The sequence below is a fragment of the Mustela nivalis genome (assembly GCF_964662115.1).
Source record: "Mustela nivalis genome assembly, chromosome: 1".
In the NCBI taxonomy this organism is placed as follows: domain Eukaryota; kingdom Metazoa; phylum Chordata; class Mammalia; order Carnivora; family Mustelidae; genus Mustela; species Mustela nivalis.
The window spans coordinates 206,418,623-206,425,482 of record NC_139020.1 but is presented as its reverse complement, the minus strand read 5'-3'; the positions used below and the strand labels follow the sequence as shown (position 1 = coordinate 206,425,482).

The following is a 6,860-nucleotide window of genomic DNA, read 5'->3' as shown; positions in this document are numbered from 1 at the left end:
GCCAAAATCCGAGGCTGACAATACCAAGTGCTGGCAAGCCATGGAGGAACCGGAACTCTCCTCCACAGCTGGCGAGCGTGAAACGTCTTGCCAGGTGTTTTCTGTTTTATAAAGTCACACACTCCAGCCCAGCAATTCCCTTCCTGGGTATTTACCCAAGAGGAAGGAAAACATATGTCTGCGCAAAGATCTGTTGGCAAATGTTCATAGCAGCTTTGTTCCTTCTTGCCAAAAAGCTGGAAACACCCCAAATGTCTACCAACAGGAGCAGGGATGAGCAGGCTGAGGTCCATTCACAACACCGAGTACTGCGCAGCAGATCCTGGAGACTGGGGAACCTCAGGATGCTCATGGCTGAGAAGCAGCACCCAGAGACTGCCCTCTGGGCTTCTGTTGGCATGAAATTCTCCAGAAGGCTAGATTAACCCACAGAGATAGAAATCGGAATAATGCTTGGGGTAGGGGTGGGGGTGAGAGGGCTGGGATCCTTCTGAGACCTTCTGGATGGAAAAGTTCCAGACGCTGGTGGGCTGCGGGCCCAGGACCCGCGCACGTGTCGGGCACGCAGGCAGCAGAACCTGCTGGATGGAAATAGTGTCTCAGTAAAGTTCGGGGCAGGTGGTACCGCCCCCGGTGTGAAGGCAGTGGGATTCCCATCTGAGCTCCGAGGCAGAGCCTACAGGCCTCGCTGGCGACTGGGCGGGACGTGGAGGCAACAAAGGAAGCCCCCAGCCGTCCCCAGGTAGGGGAGGGGAAGCCCAGACCTCCACTACCACCCCCGCCCACCCCCCCACCACGCCCGGGACGCGCTGGCGGGTCTAAAAGCTTCCCTGCAGCGGCCGGTGCGGTCGATAGCAGACACCCCGGCTCCGTCCCGCCTGCCGGGCAGCCCGGCCCCTTCCCGCCAGCCCAGCCCCCGGGAGGAGACCCGGGCCGGGCGGAGCCTGCTCCGCAGCCCCTCGCCTGGCGCTGGTGCCCCTCCCCGAGGCCCCCACTTCTCAGCCACGGAGACTGGCCCTCGTCCCCGGAGGCTGGAGGGGGGCCATGGGCCAGCGAGCCAGCCGCTCAGGGGTCTGCCTTGGGATGAACCTGCCGGTGCCCCCCATTCCCCACTCTGAAACTCCTAAAGAACAGCAGCAGAGGTCTTTCCTCGTTGCCAGGGGCGAATAAATCTTTGCCTTAGAACCACCTCTTTGGGGCCATTCAGGCTTGGATTCGTTTGTTCATTCATTCATTCACCAAATATCTAGGGAGCCTTTAATCCCCCGCCCTCCTGGAGTGAACATCCTAGACTAGCGCAGAACAACAAAAATAGAAGAAGCCACAAATGAAGGCACACAGGTCGTTTAAAATTTCTTGGTATCCACACTTTAAAAAGTAGAAAATAAGTAGATGCAATTAATTGTAATCCTATATTTTATGTAACCCACTATGGCCAAAATATTCCCCATTCGACATGCACTTCAATATAAAAAATGATTAATGAGATATTTTACATCCTTTTCTCTGTGCTGAGTCTTTGAAATCTGGGATGTTTTCATTTGGAGCATATCTGAATTTGGTCATTTTAATTTTTTTTTAAATATTTTATTTATTTGACAGAGAGAGGGATCACAAGTAGGCAGAGAGAGAAGGGGAAGCAGGCTCTCCGCTCAGCAGAGAGCCTGATGCAGGGCTCGATCCCAGGACCCTGGGATCACAACTTGAGCCGAAGGCAGAGGCTTTAACCCACTGAGCCACCCAGGGGCCCATGAATTTGGTCATTTTTAAACACTCAAAAGTTACACTGTAGCCAGTGGTGACCATATGGGCTGTCATAGGCCAGGAGGATGGCAGGGGACAGGTGAGAGGGATGGAGGGGCACAGGGACACAGTGAGGCCTTCGGGTTTCTCTCTAGTGAGACGGGGTCATCTGGAAAGTTTTGAGCAGGGCAGAAGCATGATCTGACTGTTAAATAAAAAAAAAAAAAATCCTTGGGACACCTGGGTGGCTCAGTTGGTTAAGCAGCTGCCTTCGGCTCAGGTCATGATCCCGGCGTCCTGGGATCGAGTCCCACATCGGGCTCCTTGCTCAGCGGGGAGCCTGCTTCTCCCTCTGCCTCTGCCTGCCATTCTGTCTGCCTGTGCTCTCTCTCTCTGATAAATAAATAAAATCTTAAAAAAAAAATCCTTTTGGCTGTTGTGTTAAAATAAGTGGCAAGAAGTCAGGGACTTACCTTGAAATGCACTAAAATATGGTCCATCCAGACCGGGGAGGATTATTTATCGCTAAAAAGGAAGGGGCGGGGGCTCCTGGGTGGCTCAGTGGGTTAAGCCGCTGCCTTCAGCTCAGGTCATGATCTCAGGGTTCTGGGATCAAGCCCCGCATCGGGCTCTCTGCTCTGCAGGGAGCCTGCTTCCTCCTCTCTCTCTCTGCCTGCCTCTCTGCCTGCTTGTGATCTCTGTCAAATGAATAAATAAAATCTTAAAAAAAAAAAAAAAAAAAAAGGAAGGGGCCATCAAACCGTGAAAAAAACGGGAGGAACCTTAAAGGTGCACTGCTAAGTGAAAGAAGTCAATCTGAAAAGGCTCTGGGTACTGTATGATTCCCACCAGATGACATTCTGGAAAAGGCAACACTATGGAGACCGGAAGATCAGTGGTTAGTGGGGGCTGGGAGGGATGAACAGGTGGAGCAGGAAGGATATTTAGGGCAGTGAAAAATACCCCAAATGAGATGATAATGGTGGATACACGGCATTCTTTATTGGTCCAAACCCACAGAATGTACAACGTGGAGAGAGAAGGAATGTCCGTTCGCTGTGGACTGGGAGTGGCTACGACGCATCAGGGCGGGGCCATCAGTTGTCAACAATGCACCCTCTGGTGGTGTTGGTGATCTGCCGGAGGGGGGAGGGCGTGGCTTCGTGGGGACAGAGGGTGTAGGGGAAATCTCTGTAGCTTCCCCACAAGTTTGCTGTGAACCTCAATCCGCTCGAAAAAAAAATTAATTCTTATTTCGCAAAAAAACTGTAATGAGGTGGGTGGGTAGATGGTGGAAGGCAGATGATAACAAATCAAGGCAAGCGTCACCTGCAGACTCAAGGTGGTGGGCGTGCACGTGGTTGCTCACCGGACAGTCCTTTCCACTTTTCTCTGCGTTGGACAACAGTGATGCTAAATTGTGGAAGAACAGACTGCGTTCATGTCCTGGGACAGCGATGACAGATGATGCCACAGTTCTGGCGGCCTGCAGTCTGAAAGGTGCCCTCGGGGCTGCATCCCCTAGAAGCCTGCAGGGACGGATCCTCCCAGGCCTTTTCCAGCTCCTGGGGGCTCTGGTGCTCCCTGGCTTCTGGCCCCATCACCCCAGTCTCTGCCTCGTCTTCATGTGGGCTTCTTCCCTTCTCTCTTCTCTCTGTCTCTGATGAGAACACTCGTCAGTGGATTTATAATCCAAGTTGTTCTTATATGCTCCCTATCTTCATTACTTCTGCAAAGACCCTAGTTCCAAGTAAGACCAAATTCACACGTTCCAAGGATTAGTACTTGGACATATCCATTTTGAGGCACAATTCGACCCACAATATAGGCCATGTTTCATGCATCAGCTGTGGGACTCTAGCACGTGGCACAGCCTCTCTGAGCCCCTCTCATGGCACACAGTAGGTGCTCAAGAAACAGAAACTATTGTTTCCATCATCCCCAGGGCCTCTCCTGGCAAACTGTCCACTTGTAAGCAGCCTCCAGAGACCCAGAGGACACGCTGGAGCATCGGGCACACGGTCTGATGCCATCTGGGGGAGAGGGCAGTGTCCTGGTTGATGGCCCAGGCTCTGGCCTCAGAAGAACGAGGGTTTAAATCCTGGTCTTGCCACCTGAAAAACACAGTGACCTTGGGCAGGTGCCTTTGAACCTCTGAGCTTCAATTTCCTCATTTGTAACAGGATGGTGGTGTCTCATTCATTTATTCGGCAAATGTTTACTGAGTACCTACTATATGCCAGGAGTGTGAAGGTTGGGGACACAGTGGTAAACAAGAAGGGGTGAGGTCTGTCCTCAGTGGGGAGATAAGAAATCTGCTACAATGAGAAATGTGTTACTTAGATAATTTAAATGAGCTGATGAGTTGGTGTAAACAGATTAGTAGAGAGGGCTTCTTGGAGGAGGTGACATTAACTGGAGTCTAAATGACAAGAAGGAGGGGTGTCTGGGTGGTTCAGTCATTCGAGCATCTGCCTTCAGCTCAGGTCATGATCTCGGGGTCCTGGAATCAAGTCCTGTGTCACTCCCTGCTTGGTAGGGATTCTGCTTGTCCCTCTCCCTCTCCCACTCCCCCTGTTTATGCTCTTTCTCTCAAAATGATGAATAAAATCTTTAAAAATAAATAAGTAAATGGCAAGAAGGAGCTGGCCATGTGAGAACCATCAGGAAGGACATTCCAGACAGAGGGAGAGCAGTCCTGCCTCCAAGGGGAGGGGGATGGGCTCATTCACTTTTTCATTCAACAAACATGTGTTCGGCACTGTGCGCCTTCCACAGACCCAGCCGTGAGTGAAGAACAAAGAGATGACAGGTCCCGGCCCACAGTGAAATGTTCAGTGAATGTCAGCAATTATTGATGGTGAGTAAATCTGGGGATCTCTCCCAATTCCTTCCTTCTTAGCAGCTTCCCTGAGGGACACCCCTGCCCAGGACCTTCCCTCCATAGTGAAGTTGGCTTTCTTGTTTTCACTCTGGTTGTGAGATGACACATACCAAGGGGGGAAATCAAGGCCAGTACAAAGAGAGAGAAACGCCTGAATTTTCACCTCTTCGAAGAAAGTATAGTTAGCTTGAAGGACATCTTTCTGGATGTTTTTCTGGGCATTCAGGCGTGCGCGTGCACACACAGGCCCTACAAATTCCTCTATATGCACATGTGCTTGCCATCATGCAGCTGCAATACACACGCCACACCCATAAATACATAGATAGATGCAAACACACATGTGTTCACATCCACAGATACTCATTTACACGTGCACATGTGCGTGCAAGCACACGTACAAACTCGTGTGTACAGAGGATCGGGATTAGGATGAAGTGAGTGAGGCTGGTTTTTGAAGTCAGGGCCAGATACTGGCTGTATTTAAAAATTTGGCATTTTGTGCCCATGGATTTTTCCATTATTTTGATCTTTTAAAAACACTGCATTCAAATATTTATCTTGATGACTGAGTTTTTTGACACCCCCCGAGGTTTTGCTCCGGAGGTGACTGACCCGCTTGCCTCTCCCTCATCCCAGCCCTCATCCCAACCCACAGGCACACATGTGCCTATCTGTATGCACACGCGAGCACACTTAGGAGTGTGTGAAATGCACGCACATGTGTGGGCACACACACGTGCACATAAGTTCACACATACACGTCAAAACCCACTAACACGGGGCGCCTGGGTGGCTCAGTGGATTAAGCCGCTGCCTTCCGCTCAGGTCATGATCTCAATGTCCTGGGATCGAGTCCTGCATTGGGCTCTCTGCTCAGCGGGGAGCCTGCTTCCCCTTCTCTCTCTGCCTAACTCTCTGCCTACTTGTGATCTCTCTCTGTCAAATAAACAAATAAAATCTTAAAAAAAAAAAAACCACTAACAGGTGTGAAGTCAAATAACACTTTTCCCACGCTCCCAAACCCTTTTCCTTGTCACTACCCAGCAGTCCAGCAATATCCACCAAAGCCTTGAAGAGAAGAAATATTGTGCTTATGAGAACAACCTGCCTTTCAAAATGGAACAGAAGAGAATAGAAAATGTCAAAACTCAGTGCACAGAGACAGGATAAATATTACTCCATGAAATCTTTACTTCAGTTCTGAACCTAAGGAAGACTACATTACAATGAGAAAAATTAATGCCCTGATTCATGGTAAAAATGCTTTTGAAAGTACGTGGCTCTATGTGATGTTTGAAACTTGCGTTCTTTTTGTTTTTCGTTCTTTTTTTCAAGTCCCATGTTAATTACGGCATATCTAAAAATTGAACTTAGCTGGGTCCCTGAATATCCGTTTGGAAGAAATTCAACAAAGTCACTTGCTATTTGAAAGCCTCTGTGCAGGCTTTATACGGAGTAAATATAAATTCGTAAAATGTTTGAACAACCGATATTTTCATGTGTATCTGAAACATAGCACCTACATTTAAAGATGTCTTATGCAAACCTTAAGTATCATATCATATATTAAAGATTCATCATATATTAAATATATGGCCATTATTTCGTTCTGAGATTCTTCTTTTCTGTCCATATATCACAGGTCACTCAGTGTCAATGAATCTATGTTGGCTCACTTTGGTGTTCTGCTCTGTATTTAGCTGACCCCCTGGGCAAGGATACCTTCACTGTTTCCCAGCTTTCTATAAGGGTTTTTGTCTATTGTGATAGTAGAAAGCCCCTACTATGTGCTTGGAGAGGTGCTAAATGAGCATTTCACACACGGTATCTCACGGAGTCCTCGTGATATGCCCAATGTGCAGGTGAGAAAATGGAGATTCTGTGACATTAATTCATGTATCTGAGGGCACATAGCTTACAGATGGTGGAGCCAGGACTGGAACCCCAGCCATATGATTATGGGGCTCTTAACCACCCTGCATTACGCTTTATAGATCTGTACATATTCCCAGAGATGGAGTTGTTGGGTCAGAGAGTTCACACAGTTAAATGTTTAATACAAAGATCTGGAACCGGCCTCTATGAAGGTTGTATCAGTTTGCACTCCCACGAGAGCTCACAGGTGTGTATCCCCAAAATTTCACACACGCTGTTAAGCTCGATAAGTAAAAACGAGTCTTTTTTTTTAAGATTCTATTTGTTTATTTGAGAGATAGTGAGAGAGAGCATG

General features: G+C 48.7%; 1 long non-coding RNA gene across 1 annotated transcript; it reads left to right on the top strand.

Annotated features, from left to right (window-relative positions):
- Window positions 1-274: 274 nt before the first annotated feature.
- LOC309853402 lies at window positions 275-6,205 on the top strand. Its single transcript, XR_014305657.1, has 3 exons — window positions 275-415; window positions 4,522-4,603; window positions 5,675-6,205. It is a non-coding gene; the product is annotated as an uncharacterized lncRNA (long non-coding RNA).
- Window positions 6,206-6,860: the final 655 nt, after the last annotated feature.